Genomic DNA, 17,442 nt, shown 5'->3' with positions numbered 1-17,442 from the left:
AGTTATCTCTGTGTTCTTTTTAACAAATGCAGAGGTTCGTTGGCATACGTCAAATCAGAGCACAGTGCCTGACATCCACTCAGATATGTAATTCAGCCAAGCACACGTTATCTCAGATCCCACTCGGATACCAGTCTCAAACCAGGGCAGAAACAGCACTGTGAGAATTTTCAATTTCCACTGTGAACATTTTTTGTCTCTGACTTGCATGGGGGTTTTCACTCATGCGCTTTCTTGGTTGCCAACGTGAGAGAGTCAGAATGTCAATGTCGTGTTTGGTCATGCATTTATGATAAAGGCTCGGACACACTGCTGCCCAGAACTAGTTTGAGAGCTTCAGCATAAGGAGAACAATATGTAATGTGTTTGTGTCCCTTCTAAAACCTAAAATGTACGGTTTTGGACATAACGGACACACATATGCGGCGGCCATTGTAAATCAACCAGCCCGTAAGTGCAAATGAAGTGTGGCATATGGGGTGGTTATGTGGTTATAGTAAGGGGTGTGACATTTCAGAAACATACTCGAAGTGGCTGACCAATCACAACACACTGTCCAGCCGACCAATCAGAGCACATTGCGCTTTTTGGAAGGAGGGACTTATAGTTGACCAGAACTAAAAAGAGCGAACCAAATGGTGCACTTCATGTGCACTTGTGAACTTACAGTGGCCACCACATGCGCATGTCCGTGAAGTCTACAAGACCACTGGGTGTCTCATTTGTCATTTTAGGTTTCAGAAGTGTGCTCACGAGTGTCCCCTTTGCAGCTGCCCTCGAGGCACACTTTTGCCGAACCCGCAAGTCCGAAAGCTCCACAGCAGACTTCTACCCAGAAGTCAAAGCGGCATTGCATCACGAAAGCGAGAAGGAAGATTGCGAGGGCTTAAGGTTCCATTTGGGACAGGGCCACAGAAAACTAGGAAGAGAGGTGCTGCAACAATGGAAAATGCGAAAAATGTTGAAAGCATGAAAACCTAATCTATTAGACCCCAAAAACACAATTTCCCTTTCAAGGGAACTTGTGCTGTGTCATAGTATTGACGCCTTTGGGAACACCTCTGCCTGATTGCGTCTGAAGCATGTGTGTGAAATTAGTCCAATGACAAAACGGGACATCATGACCAGGAAAGCATAAAGGCACATCCGGAATGATCAGCGTTAGCTTCTTTGCCTCAGCAAGTGCTCTGTGTTGAAACTGTTTGTCTTATTTAGTATTGTCTCGATATTAGATCTGTGCTATCTGAATTGTTCAGGCAAGAAGCTTCAAGGTGTTGACTTTGAAGCAGATTGTGACTCAAATCAGATCCGAGGACTGTTTTTTTTTTTTTTTTTTTTTTTCCACGATAGATCTAAAAGACACATACTTCCATGAATCCATCCTTCCACAACATAGGAATTTCCTGAGGTTCACTTTCGGGACTGAAGCATACCAATATAGGGTTCTTCCCTTCGGTCTACCTTTATCACCCAGCACTCACGAAATACATGGATGCAGATCTGGCTCCGTTTAGACTCTAGGACATCTGCGTTTTGAATTATATAGACGATTGGCTAATCCTAGCTCAATCTGAGCATATGCTTCGGCATCAAGATGTCGTTCTCGCCCACATGCAAAAGTTGGGGTTAAGGCTGAACGCCAAGAAGAGTGTGCTTTCTCCAGCACAGAGGACCACTTTTCTTGGCGTGTTGTGGGATTGAGTGATGATGCAGGTGTTGCTGCTCGTAGCAGCGTTCTGGCCAGCCCAAGTATAGTTTTCTGACCTTGTGACCTGGAGATTCTGGTCCGGAGGGACCTTCTGTCTCAGGCAGGGGGCACAATCCTTCACCCCTGGCCAGAGTTATGGAACCTGTGGGATTGGCTTCTGAGGGGGCCCAACTCCTAGACTCAGGTCTCTCAACTGAGGTTGTTGAGACCATACTTCACTCCAGAGCTCCCTCCACGAGGAAATTTTATGCTTAGAAGTGGAAAGTTTTTAACTGGTTCTGACTGCAATGTTTTACTCTTCCAGACTTAGAAATTTAATATGCCATCTTCAACATATCAATTATCCTTTTGGCATTAAAATATAGTTCTAAATGATTTATGGTTAAATGTCGAAGTTGAACACAAACATTTGGTTGACAGAGCCAGTGGCCTGTGTCTATATCCTAGAGCAGAGCTGGAGAACTACAACTCAAGCTTATCCACTTCTTTGGCCATAATATAGCTGGACCACACCTGAGGAATACCTAACCTGATACGGTTAAATCTGTTCCCAGAGTTCACAGCTTGAGCATGGCCAATTTTCTGCATGACGGTGAAGTGTGACAGGCCCGCGGCCGCGTTGAGAAACCGCTGTATAATTGCTTCTCATCTCATCAGGTCTGTTCCTGCCTCTTCAAACATCATGGCCTCTGTTGGCTCCATCGAGAAAAGAGCACCAAATTAAAGGAAAATGACATTTACCTTAAGCTTGAATGCTGGGACTTTAATTGGTTGTACTGTAGTTGGGTTTTTCTAACACAGTTGGTGGTTGTGTTTGTTGCTTGCTTTGTCGTGACAATTTTAGACATTTTATATAATATTTTCACTGGTTTTGAACTAGCTTGATTTGATCATGTTTATTTGATTTGCAGTTAATATCATTGATTTGATTTGAATCATAAAAAAATAAAGCATGACCAATTTTGCAATCAAATCATAAAGGTACATTTTAATACTGTTGAATTATAGTCACTGATTCTAAGTATTGTATATGTACAGTACAGTCCAAAAGTTTAGAACCACTAAGATTTTTAATGTTTTTAAAAGAAGTTTCGGCTTCATTTATTTAATTAAAAATACAGTAAAAAACAGTAATATTGTGAAATATTATTACAATTTAAAATAACTGTGTACTATTTAAATATATTTGACAAAGTAATTTATTCCTGTGATGCAAAGCTGAATTTTCAGCATCGTTACTCCAGTCTTCAGTGTCACATGATCCTTCAGAAATCATTCTAATATGCTGATTTGCTGCTCAAGAAACATTTATGATTATTTTCAATGTTGAAAACAGTTGTGTACTTTTTTTTTTTTTTCAGGATTCCTTGATGAATAGAAAGTTCAAAAGAACAGCATTTATCTGAAATACAAAGCTTCTGTAGCATTATACACTACCGTTCAAAAGTTTGGGGTCAGTAAGAATTTTTATTTTTATTTTTTTGAAAAGAAATTGAAGAAATGAATACTTTTATTCAGCAAGGATGCATTAAATCAATCAAAAGTGGCAGTAAAGACATTTATAATGTTACAAAAGATTAGATTTCAGATAAACACTGTTCTTTTGAACTTTCTATTCATCAAATAATCCTGAAAAAAAATATTGTACACAAATATTTTGTACAATTGTACACATTAAATGTTTCTTGAGCAGCAGATCAGCAATCATATCATAAGAAGAATGGCATCTACGCTAATATTAGTCTCTCTGTTTATCCCGAGGTTACCGTAGTCAGCCGGATCCGGGCCGCATCCAGATCAGATGGAGACACGACCACATCACAGCCCTAAAGTGTCAGCAGAGATTGTCAACTAGACAACCCCCATGAAGGCCTCCTCAACACGGCAACCAGTGGCACAGATCCCCAACAAAACTGTTCCATACCAGCGGGATGAATCCGCTCAGATCGAACTGGATTAAATATTCTGAATGCTCCGACATTGGCTCTGATCCCAATCTGACTTCTGATTTGTGATGCCGTCTGAACCATAATCATACAGTGTTCGTTTGTTGGCCAGAGGAGAACTGGCCTGGTTTCTCCCAAGGTTTTTTTTTTCTCCATTCTGTCACCTGATGAAGTTCCTTGCCACTGGTGCCTCTGGCTTGCTTAGTTGTGGACACCTACTGTGTACTATTTAACAAAATGATCGATCTGACAGCATTGACACTATTGTATGAGAACTGAACTGAGCTGGACGACGACATCACTGTTTCTCCAGAGCTGCTGTATAGATCAATGAACTAAATGAATTAATGATTTTTACAATGGAAATGAATCAGCACTGAACTTACTTAAGCTGAACAATGACTTTATTTTCTTCTAGAGCTGCTGTACAGCCGAAACAAACTTTGTTGCACAGTTATCACTGTAAAGCTTCTTTGAAACAATCTGTATTGTAAAAAGCACTTGACTTGATTTGATTACATAATTTATCATGAATTATTTTTGTTTGTGATCAAACCAACAGCGTTTTATTTGTTATTGCTAATCAGTTTCCCTTTGGAGACATGAATGGGATTTTTTCCCCGCAAATCTAACTGTTGCCCTCTGTCATCTGTGAGTTACCTTCACTTAAGTGGAACACAGGCACTTAACCGGGAAAGGGATTTCTTTGGCATTCTAATGATCTGTCCCTTAATAGCGACAGCTAAATGTCCTCATTAAAGTGATAAACGCTCACTTTTAGCCAGAGTTTTACAGCTGTTTGGGTGCAATAAGAGGGCGTTAGACAGACCCTAGGGCGTTTTTAGGAGGTAAACACAAAATTCCGCCAGTATTCCAGCTGGCTTAGGTATCGGGAAATCCGTGTGGAGCTTGGGGTGAAACGAGGGACACATTAGTGAGAGCTTGCAAACTGCCTGAAAGCCCTGGGCTAAAGAGCTGAACTTTGAAGGATCCTTTTTAAACGTCAGAGGAGAAGTAGATGGATTGGTAGCCTGGTAAAGTTTACAGCGTATTTAAGTTGTTCTCTTTGACAGTCTCTCTGTGAGCAAGCTCTGTGGTTTGCAAAGTCTGCATGATTGATAAATGGAATCAGATGTGCAGCAGTGTGGCATTGTGATTCCAAAGGTAGCAGACAGGTAAAATATACTGTACAAATATTCTTTCAGTGACAAGGAGAAATTGTTGAGAAAGAACAAAAAAATGAGATGTGTTGATGTAACATGCATCTGTCATTTGCCTCTGGCTCAAATTTAAAGTATTTTATGTAAAAGATGCATAAATACGTATGCATAATTATGAAAATTGCAACTAATTAAATCCAGTGTATTTGTTGCCTATGATATATCCCACAATCCTTTGTTGTTGTTGTTGTCGAAATAAAAGCCGCATGGCAGAGTGGTTCATTCCTAAATGTCCATTTATGTGAATTTTTTAGCATAATTATTAAATATTTGCTTTTTTACATTTAAAGCCAAACTGAATTTGCTCTGGATCTTTACACATGATGTTATGGTTCCTCTGAAGTCTGACCCAGTTTCTGTTGGAGGTACACTATACAAAAACATTGTTAAGTTTCTTTGATTTCATAATCATTTTTTCCTACATGAACTCAAAATACATTATTGTGAGTTCAGAAGTATTAATTAAAAGCTTCCTGCGCTCTACTAAACTGTCAGGAATGATTAAACAGAAGGATAAAGATGATCAATTTTGGTGTCCATCTGGGAGTGAGTGTTAAAGGATTAGTCCACTTTAAAATAAAATTTCCTGATAATTTACTCACCCCTCATGTCATCCAAGATGTCCATGTCCTTCTTTCTTTAGTCGAAAAGAAATTAAGGTTTTTGATGAAAACATTCCAGGATTTTTCTCCTTATAGTGGACTTCAGTGTCCTCTAAATGGTTGAAGGTCAAAATTACAGTTTCAGTGCAGCTTCAAAGTGCTTTAAACGATACCAGACGAGGAATAAGGGTCTTATCTAGCGAAACGATCGGTCATTTTTGATGGAAAATAGGGAATAGGGAAGGCGTAGGACATACAGCGTAAGCTTTTTGAAGAACACGAAAGTGCGGTTTTGGCGGAACCACTTGGAAGGCGATCATTTGTTTATATAAAGCATATACATTTACATTTGTTTCGAAAATAATCGATCATTTCGCTAGATAAGACCCTTATTCCTCATCTGGTATTGTTTAAAGCCCTTTGAAGCTGCACTGAAACTGTAATTTTGACTTTCAACCGTTTGGAGGCCATTGAAGTCCACTATAAAGAGAATAATCCTGGAATGTTTTCATCAAAAACCTTAATTGCTTTTCGACTGAAGAAAGAAAGACATGGACATCTTGGATGACATGAGGGTGAGTAAATTATCAGGAAAATTTTATTTGAAAGTGAACTAATCCTTTAATGCGAACTAACGTAATGTGGGACTAAAAGGTTTCGGATATTGAAATGGGAATCTTCCAGACAGAGGTAGAAGGTGCTTTCAGATTTCAAGGTGAATGGAAGGCAGGACAGAGTTAGAATGAGAATCGCTGACTGACAGCAAGACGGATATGTTCCTACAGCAGGTGGAAATTACTCTAAAATCAGTTTACTCATGCCGTAAAGCTCCGACTGCCTCCTCCTGGTGCAGGTACGGTTAGATTAACTAGGTTTGTCTGAAGAAAGCCTTTAGTGCGTGGGCTGCATGCGTCACATACGGTCCCCGATGGTCTGACAGCAGCTCCACAGGGATGGCCTGTCGGACTGACGATTATAAGCTAAGGATAAACACAGCAGCTCTCAGCCGAGCTGGGTACTGCGAACTGCCTGCTAAAATGAGCTGACAGGTGCGTGGTACGCCCACGCCATTCGCTCTTTGAAAGTGCTCCAGCCAGACCCATAAAACAAAGACAGGTGATGCGGAATGACATCCATAATAAATGGGAAGTTCGGCATCAGATTAGAGCAGCTAAGACAATACAAAGAACAGCATCAGTATGCTCGCTGCACTTTGTTTGGCTGATAAAACAGAAGCCTTTTGGACTTCATAAATTCAGCAGTTGATTGAAAGTTTGGGCTGTGAAAGATACTTGAAATATGTTTTGCCTCAAATATGAAGAATGTGAAAGAATGTTAAGTGTGCAAAATTGTCTCGCACTGTCTTGGCGCAGTGAAAGAAGTTTCTGGGGAGGCGAAGGCTGATGTGTACATTGATATTGATCATCCCACAGTACCTTATCAAAATAAACTGCAAATCCGAGGACCCCCTCATTGGGTAATTTAGCCTACTTGTTTATTTACGCTCGAAATGTGAATCGTTGGCCATCGCAAAAGCAATGTGCAAACTTTGCACTAGAGTTATGCTATTGAAGAAGTTGCAAACCCAAGTCAGTTATTCAATACATAAAATGAAAGTAAAACCTGACCTATGAAAGCTTCAACATGTTCTGATAACGGTATACCGTCTCTTAATTTATTTTCTTAATATTTCTCTTGTGGCCCATAGTGGGGAAAAAAATGAGAAGAGAAGTATTTCATGTTAAACAAGTAATCTAAACAAATCTAACATCTTTTATTTTCAATGCAACACATTGGTTATGCGGTGATGCATTATGAAAATGACAAACTAATTTTAATATTAATTTAATAATAATCATTCAGATCATTGCAGGGGGGCTTGAGATCATCATGGGGGCTTTGCAGGGGCTAAGATGGAGAAGAGAAGTGGTCCAAGTACTGAGCCCTGAGGCACCCCAGTATCTACATGTTGCAACTTAGACACCTCACCCCTCAACGACACACTGAAGGACCTACCTGAGAGGTAAGACTTGAACCACTGGAGTGCCGTTTCTGAGATGCTCATTGTCATGTAGGCTGACAGGAGGATCTGGTGGTTAACCGTGTCAAAAGCAACAGACAGATCCAGCAAGATGAGTACTGAGGATTTGGAAGCTGCTCTTGCCAGTCTCAGAGCTTCAGTAACCAAGAGCAAAGCAGTCCCCGTTGAGTGGCCGCTTTTGAAGCCAGACTGGTTGTTTTCCAGGAGGTTGTTCTTGGTGACTTGGTTGAACACGACTCGCACAAGTGTCTTAGCAATGAATGGAATAAAAGTTTTCTAAAGGTGCTGGATTTAGAGTGGAAAGTTTCATCAGTATCTGAGTATTTGCACGTTTGCTTTGTAAACACTGGGTCGGTACTCTCGCCTGTCATGCGTGAAGTCGTGGACGCGCATCGCAGAGCTAGTGCAGGATGAGCATTTGTGGTTAAAAAGTATAATTTTTTTTTGTTTTTTGTTTTTTGTTTAGAAATTGACCAATCGTTTCGCTAGATAAGACATTTATTCCTTGGCTGGTATCGTGTAGAGCCCTTTGAAGCTGCATTGAAACTGCGATTTGTAAATCATGTGTAAATTAGTAAATCATGTGCACGATTTATCCTACTATTTTTTTCCTGTATGTCATGTCCGGGGCTCCGTAAGTCGTAAGAGCTACACCCCATGGCTACACAATAGGGTAAAAAAATAACTAATAGATATCACCATACTTCCCCAGCTGATTGATTACATAAAAAATTTAAATTTTTGTATTACAAGTTTTCTAAAATGTTATGTTTAAATATGCAAATGAGGCATTGTCTAATTAAATATGTGCTAATTTGCATACATTTCTACAATGAAAATTCTGTCATTTATTACTTACCCTCATGCCGTTCCACACCCGTAAGACCTTCGTTAATCTTCAGAACACAAATTACGATATTTTAGTTGAAATCCGATAGCTCCGTCAGGCCTCCATAGGGAGCAATGGACACTTCCTCTCTCAAGATCCATAAAGGAAAACATATTTATGAACATATAAAAACATATTTAAATCAGTTCATGTGAGTACAGTGGTTCAATATTAATATTATAAAGCGACGAGAATATTTTTGGAGCGCCAAAAAAAAAAACTAAATAACGACTTATTTAGTGATGGCCGATTTCAAAACACTGCTTCAGGAAGCATCGGAGCATATGAATCAGTGTGTCGAATCTGCTGTTCGGAGCGCCAAAGTCACGTGATTTCAGCCGTTGGCAGTTTGACACGCGATCTGAATCATGATTCGACACACTGATTCATTTGTGCTCCGAATCTTCCTGAAGCAGTGTTTTGAAATCGGCAATCACTAAATAAGTTTTTTTTTTTTTTTTTTTTTTTGACGCTCCAAAAATATTCTCGTCGCTTTATAATATTAATATTGAACCACTGTACTCACATGAACCGATTTACATATGTTTTTAGTAACGTTACCTTGGATCTTGAGAGTAAATGTCTATTGCTCCCTGTGGAGGCCTCACGGAGCTATCAGATTTCAACTAAAATATCGTAATTTGTGTTCTGAAGATTAACGAAGTTCTTATGGGTGTGTCACGGTATGAAGGTAAGTAATAAATGACAGAATTGTCATTTTTGGCTGAACTAACCCTTTAATTTTTTGGACATATTAAATTCAAAGGTTTTTACAGAGGGAATTTTGGATGTCTTTTCATCACTCCATAAATCAGAAAATACTATCAACAGCCAGAAAAAAAAATTAATTTCCACAATTTTTTAAGAATAAAATGTTATATCAACAAATCCCTCTGTAAAAACCTTCAGAGTATTGATAGGAATAAAACTAAAGATTGGTGTATGTAAGTTCTGCTGAAGTGGAGATTTCTGACTCAGATCAGGAGAAAAAAAATAATCTTGAGAAAACGGCATTTAAAGATATTTACTGTAATTGAAATCTATAGACGCAAATAGATAAAGTGCTATAAAATATACACTTGCAAGTGTATTTTGGATGTTTTCTTTCCAACAGTCTGAAAAAACACTTTATGAAAAGCCAAAAAGTGCAAAATCTCAAAATTGACAGGTGCCTGAAAAAACAGTGTTTTTGCCTGTAGTGTCCCCCCTTAATTTCTTTTCGACTGAAGAAAGAAAGACATAAACATCTTGGATGACATGAGGGTGAGTAAATTATCAGGAAATATTAATTCTGGAGTGAACTAATCCTTTAAATTCTGTGGGAAAGGTACCAGTGTGAAGAGAGGTGCTGAGGATGTGAGGGAGTGCAGGTACAACTAAAGAAGAAATGGCTTGACGGACATGAGTGGAGAGAGGGTCAAGTGTTAGTGTGATTGGAAAGGAGGAGTTTGGAGACTTCTGCCTCCAAGAGCAGAGACAAGGAGGGGGAGAGTGTGTTTGTTTCTTGTTAAGATGTGTTTGTCAGTATGTGGTGTGGAGAATTGGCCGCTGATGGTTGTTGTTTTATTTGTGAAGAATGTAGCAAACTCGTCAGCTGGAGGATTTCAATCGATTAATCCTTGCGCAGGTACCACACATGAAAGAAAATTAAAAAGTTATGCACATTAATAAGATTGACTGATAATAATATTTAAGTAAAGGGGACATGTATTTACTATTAACTACAACTTTTGCCTCAATTAACTTCTAATTTACTGCTTATTAATAGTTAGTAAGGTACATTTTGTAGCGTCCCTCCACAGACAGAGCATTCCCTTGATAAAGGTGCATATGGAGCTTTGAGTGCTTGCCTGTTTACAAAGTGAGCTAATTTTCACACGGGACTCATTATCTGTTGCCTTGTGCATAACAAAAATCCTTAATAAGAGCTGAGTGCATTCCAACATGTTGTTTCCTTGTCCCTATTAATTTCATGCCATGCGGCCAGTTCCAAATTAGGCATCATGTCTATTTGCTATTTCAGTGACTGCTTTTTAAAAGGGGGCAAAGCAAAGGTCACTTAAAAACCAAAAGGGAGAGGTTGAGTACAGCTGAAAGCTGTTTGTCTGATAGCCAGCGGCTAGGATAGTAAAGGTTCATAAGAGCAGGCATCAGCCCTGCAGTTATAAATAACACTGTGCATGTATAAATACTCAGACAGGCTCTTTACATATGTATATGTGCGTAAGACCAACCCACGCTAATGGAGCACCCCTGAAGAACTTACAGTTTCTGGTCCTTGCTGACGTTTCCATATGGTACACACTGGAAAACATAGAGACAGGGGAAATGGCTGAGTATGTGCTACCTCTTAAAGCAAAGGATTGCAGTTCCATTGTCATTTTTATGCCACAGACCTGGATTTGTCAGGATTGAACTTAATTTATGTTTAAAAGCCTTAAAGCACCTTGGGGGGATATACCACTCAGTTTAATGGGGACAGAAATGGTCAGACAGTCAGAATGAGGCAAACTAGTAAAGGTCAAGGGTGTGCAAGAGAAAAGTGGACGCTGGATAGCTGTTAAGGAGGTTGGGAAAAGTCATCTTTGGTCATTTGGCTGTTTTTGCTGTAAATTGCTTTCCCTACTGAGAATTAGACATGCAGAGTCCCCATATAACCCTCCGCTGAGGACACGTTGTTGGAGCACTGCCATTTTTGCAATGCCGATCATTTGTATTACAAAGCGATAATGTTTATGTCCCACGATATGGTTTAAAGCTATCAAAGACAGCTGATTACTAACAAAACTGAAGACACAGAAGAAGCAATCAATTCTTGTCATTATAACTTTAATGGTATTTGTTACCACAAACTGTTAGATCAATACAAATGAAGAGACTTCATGGCATATTATATACGACCCATGATGTGAAATTGCCTCTCTGCAAGGATTCACTTCAAGATGGGATGAAATGAAAGCTTTGAGTTTGTTGAAAATAGGAGCATTCATAATATTATATGGGAGTAATGTTGTTGTTTGTTTTTGTTTTGTTTTTTGGTCAACCGCAGACAGCTTTTGTGTTTTATGGACTGAGCATTTTCCTGAAGCTCCATGTCAGGCCACGGCAAGACAATGGATAAATAAGGAAGTCATGTGTAATAATGACAATGAAATATAACAATCACGGTGCAACATATAAGCAAATAACGACAGCAGCTGAGAACAGTGGCAGGTCACCGCAGACGCCACAGTGAATAATGAACAATAAATATAAGGGGTAATAAAAATAAACAGTTATAAATATATAATGCTAAGAAAAAATATTGCAGGGCACATTGAGTACAGTTCAAAATGATAAATGCACAAGCTGCTCGGTTGCTGGATAAGGCAGGACATTCTACTTAATTTTTAGTGCTATTCTATTTACAGTATTTTTTATTTACTTATTTTAAGAATAACATTTATTTATTTATGAGTGTATTTATTATTTATTTATAATTTTCTTTAATTTATTGTTTATTTATTATATTTAATTTAAGAATAAAAATGATTTCTGGACCCTTTTCACAGACTGTGATAGTGCATTTTACATTTATAACACTATATATTGTGTCACTGTCATTAAATAAATTTAAAAAACTAGTTAATGCTGATGTGTGAGTGTTTCTGATATTACAGCTGAGTATTTTTTTCTCTCTTTTGACAAACATAATCCATCTCTCAATATCTTTTGTAAAGTCAAAGAACGCTATCATGGATTTTCTATTTTGCTATTGGAGCAAATGAAAACACAAAAATTATATTTGTTGTAGTTTCCATTCATTACTATAGATGTTTACCCAGCTATGACTACTTCTAAAATCCCTGGAAATTATTTAAAGGTGCCCTCGAATGAAAAATTGAATTTGTCTTGGCATAGTTAAATAACAAGAGTTCAGTACATGGAAATGACATACAGTGAGTCTCAAACACCATTGTTTCCTCCTTCTTATATAAATCTCTTTTGTTTAAAAGACCTCCGAAGAACAGGCGAATCTCAACATAACACCGACTGTTACGTAACAGTCGGGATCATTAATATGTACGCCCCCAATATTTGCATATGCCAGCCCATGTTCAAGGCATTAGACAAGGGCAGCCAGTATTAACATCTGGATGTGCACAACCAAATCATCAGACTCGGTAAGCAAGCAAGAACAATAGCGAAAAATGGCAGATGGAGCAATAATAACTGACATGATCCATGATATGATGATATTTTTAGTGATATTTGTAAATTGTCTTTCTAAATATTTTGTTAGCATGTTGCTAATGTACTGTTAAATGTGGTTAAAGTTACCATCGTTTCTTACTGTATTCACGGAGACAAGAGCCATCGCTATTTTCATTTTTAAACACTTGCAGTCTGTATAATTCATAAACACAACTTCATTCTTTATAAATCTCTCCAACAGTGTAGCATTAGCCATTAGCAAACTCATTTAGAATCAATGTAAACAATATAACAGTATACAATACTCACATAATCCGACGCATGCATGCCACATGCATGACGAACACTTTGTAAAGATCCATTTGAGGGTTATATTAGCTGTGTAAACTTTGTTTATGCACTGTTTAAGGCAAGTGCGAACTCCGTGGGCGGGGGAGCGCCAGATTTAAAGGGGCCGCAGAGCATAAATGGGCTCATATTTAATGATGCCCCAAAATAGGCAGTTAAAAAAATTAATTAAAAAAAATCTATGGGGTATTTTGGGCTGAAACTTCACAGACACATTCAGGGGACACCTTAGACTTGTATTACATCTTGTAAAAAAACGTTCGATGGCACCTTTAAAGGACAAACTTCTTTCAATTTAACTTAAAGTTCACCTAAATAGCCTAAACTTAAGTGGAACTAGACAAATGCACATGCATTCTTTGAAAAGTCTTAATATGCAGTTTTTCTTAAAGGGGTGCTACAATGCCCCTTTTACAATATGTAATATAAGTCTCTGGTGTCCCCAGAATGTGTCTGTGAAGTTTCAACTCAAAATACCCCACAGATCATTTATTATAATTTGTCAACCCTATTTGGGTGTGAGCAAAAACATGCCATTTTGTGTGTGTCCCTTTAAATGCAAATGAGCTGCTGCTGCCAGCAGCTTTCCAGAAGTTCACGCTTCGGTTGCTCAGCAACAACAACAAAGCTGGAGAATCTCATGCAGCCAAAATGATGATTGTCAGTAACAGTGTTCAGGCTTACATTGTTCAAACCGGAGTCGGACACTGATGGAGAGACTCAGGAAGAAGTTACAACTTTTAGACTGCATCTGGATGTTTCTGAATGGTTAGTGGATAAATTTATGTAGTTGCTGTGGAGTTGATTCAACTCATCGACTAACAACTTTGCGGATGTTGTTTATGCTCAAACAGCAACATTACACACTAACTAAAGTTTAAAAAGTGAAATCATAACCATCCCTTTAAGTTATGTTTTTTTTTTTATTGTTCTAAGGATTTGTAGATATTGATACTGACAAATATACTGATTAAAACAGTATTTATCTCTACACTTACTGACTGATGCAGTATATTAATTGACTTTTAATCAAAAAGCACCTCATTTATCCTAAACTGCCTGGAGGACAAATATATTAGGCCTGTGGTTGAAAATGAGAGACGGTGCCAAAGAAATAGATCAGTTTATTGAACCCATCCATCTCTTTGTAAGGCCAAGGAATGCGGACTAATTTACGTTAGCAATAAAAGCAGGGACTTTCACGTTCCTTCTCTGACCCCACCAGTTTCCAAGATCTTGCAGTGGAGGCAAATTGCCCTTGTAATTCAATGACATTACCTGAGCTACTCACGCAAGTGAGTGACCAGCAGACAAATGAGATCCACACGGAGAAGCCTCATATCACAGATACATATTTACAGCCCACTTATCTCCAAGTCCCTATTTGCCATTTAAGGCTCTTAAAGGTCCCGTTCTTCGTGATCCCATGTTTCAAACTTTAGTTAGTGTGTAATGTTGTTGTTAGAGTATAAATAAAATCTGTAAAATTTTAAAGCTCAAAGTTCAATGCCAAGCGAGATATTTTATTTAACAGAAGTCGCCTACATCGAACGGCCAGTTTGGACTACATCCCTCTACTTCCTTCTTTAATGACGTCACTAAAACAGTTTTTTGACTAACCTCCACCCACAGGAATACACAAGAGTTGCGTTTGTAGAGTGTGTTTGTCGCCATGTCGTCGAAATGCTGTTATTTTCATCCCGCAGTCCAATCACCGGGTCTGATTCCGGCTCAAATTGATAGGGTAAAATTAAAGACATGTTTACAATAACACTGAGCGCGTGCATCTCCACGTTATGGTAAAAGGCGTGACCTTTCCGGGCAAGATGTGCTAAGCTGCTGTCGAATCACAACACAGGAACCGCTGGCACAATCAGAACTCGTTACGTATTTCTGAAGGAGGGACTTCATAGAGCAAGGAAGTCATCAGCCCGTTTTTATGACAGTGGAAACAGCGGTATACAGATAAGTAAATTATGTGAAAAATACTGTGTTTTTTTACACGCGAAACATGAACACATGTTATATTGCACACTATAAACACAATCAAAGCTTCAAAAAACCACGAAAAACGGGACCTTTAAAATTTAACAGTTTGTATTCTGAACCATTTTTTGCATTTCTCTTAACAGAGTGTTTAGTTTTGATATCTACAAGCAGGGTCTGACACTAAATGATGTTTTATTAAAGTTCGGGAGGAGCGTGTTCAGATAATTAACCTAATTAACACGAGAGAAGCGCATTCAGTTAATCAACTCAATTAATGATAAGAGGTATATATTCCGTTTATTAGCATCCCTCCTCCACCCTATCTCCTCACTTCTAGTCCTAACTATTCTTATCACAACAGGGGGGAGTAGCCCACTTTTTTTCGGGCTCGGAGCCCTCCCTCTGGACAGCACGTCAAATACCCATAACCTTTACTCTGTCTAATTATATGTATGTGTGAACTCGTGAACCAGCCAATCCTGGACACCTTGGTTCCAAATCCAAAGGTACAGGTGTTGTGCCGAATTCTGACCCCCTGCCAGAGTATTACCCCCCTAGTATAGGTAGGTTGAGGAGTAGGTGTGGGGGAGGGGTTAGAATTGGGGCGGGGTTATGATTAGGCTTCAATGGGGGGTAGTAATCTGGCAGGGGGTTGAAATTCGACCGGTTTTGGGTTATCAAGGGGGCATTTGTCACAACTGACAACGCCGTTTTGGGGGCCTGAAAATGCAAACTTTTGAAAACGGGTTGAAAAAGCTAGTATCGTCTCTGTGTAAACTTCAAAAACGCAAATTTGTGAAAACGATGATTTCACGTGAATGAGTATTACGCATTCAGTCTATAACCCGTAGTGTTTGTTTACAAAGTGACATCGTCAACTACTGGCCTGGCAGCATAATACAGCGTTTTTAGTTGTTCACACGGATCTGTGTGAACGGTTTTGACAACATTGTCATCTGTACACAAAACACACAAAGGAAAAAAAATTTTGTTTTTAGCAAACCAATGTCGTGTAAAAGTACCCTATGTTAACATTATTTTTATGGCTGATAAGTGGCTGATAAATTAAGGTTAGAGAAAATGGTGACTGGGGTAATTGCCTTTATCCACTTGATCAAGAGCTTCATGAAACATGCAGTTTTATTAGGCATGAACACACACAAACAAAAAATCTTACTCTCTGGGATCTTGAATAGTGTCTGTGTCAGAGCTGTTGAAAGGTCAAATCCATTCACGCTCTTCACCGATACCTCTAGGTTGCTCTGAGTCACTCTTTCCAAAGCCTATTACATAAAGTACTTAGCAGGTTTTTCTCAAAACAGAGATTAATACAGTCAGCCGGTGCAGAGATAAAACTGCCTAGTTTGACTGTGTATGTAAACAAATTCACATCATCACCAGTGCATTTTCTTGTGCACATGCCCCTAATTAGTTCCCTGTCAAACTGACTATAGAGTTATCATTTGGGGCTTTATTCCTCAGGACATTTTTCAGCTTTGGCATGTGCAATAAGGTGCTGTGGCACTATAAATTGAAAATCAAACAGATAGCCAAAGTCATTAACAGTGCTGATGCAGGCAGGAAGATCGGGAGAGTTAATTAGATCTTTCTTCTGGTGCCTACCAGGCTGGAATTCAGCTCATTGTTACTCTGTCTATGTCCATCTCGGAGGCACGGCAGAATAATCGTGTTTACCTTGCCATCTTGTCGCTTATACTCAGTAACTGCATTAATTACGCCCATCAATCACTCACTGTCACTCCGTCCCTCCCTGCCTGACCCGTGCGTGTTGCTAAGCTCTGAGAAAATGACTAGACACCTCATTATCCAATACAGATGGATTGGGAACGTCTGATTAGTGTGATTCTTTAGGAATCGTGTGGCCAAAGCTCAGGTGGGTTGAGATTCTGGCGGGGTATATCCAGCTGTCATCTCTTGACGTGCGTCAACAACATCGACACCTGTGGCAGTGCCGGCCAGAAACCCATTCGGCTTTGGATGTGTGAATGCTGACTCAGATTTGTGGAAGGATTTTTTAGTGTTCTGCTTTATGGGATCAGTTCTGAAATGCTGTAAAAGATTTTGATTTAAAGGCTTTCCATCATGTACCCCCGTAATGCGAACCGTACTAATGTGGTCGGAGCTGTAAATGTTTATAGAGAGGTAAAAACATGATTGAGGGATGCGTCTAAAACCCTTGAGGGACATCCACTTTAGAGTATTAACCTGTTTTTTTTTTTTTTTCTTCCATTAACTAGTAGGTTATGTGTTTCTGTTTTAACCAAAACTGTAATTGTTTCTCTGGTTGAATTGATAGGTTAATTGCATCACCAACTCCCAATCAACAATCAATGCAAATTTGGAATCAGTTTGTTAAAATTCATATGAAGAAAGTTTTTGTGACAACTTTTGCATTTCTGATGTAGCACTGTAAAAAAATCCCTGTAAAATGTACAGTAAAAAAAAACAGCAGCATAATTATGATAATTGTAATAATAACAGTTC

The sequence above is a fragment of the Megalobrama amblycephala genome, linkage group LG18, assembly GCF_018812025.1.
Source record: "Megalobrama amblycephala isolate DHTTF-2021 linkage group LG18, ASM1881202v1, whole genome shotgun sequence".
Lineage (NCBI taxonomy): Eukaryota > Metazoa > Chordata > Actinopteri > Cypriniformes > Xenocyprididae > Megalobrama > Megalobrama amblycephala.
This window is presented reverse-complemented; position numbering follows the sequence as displayed.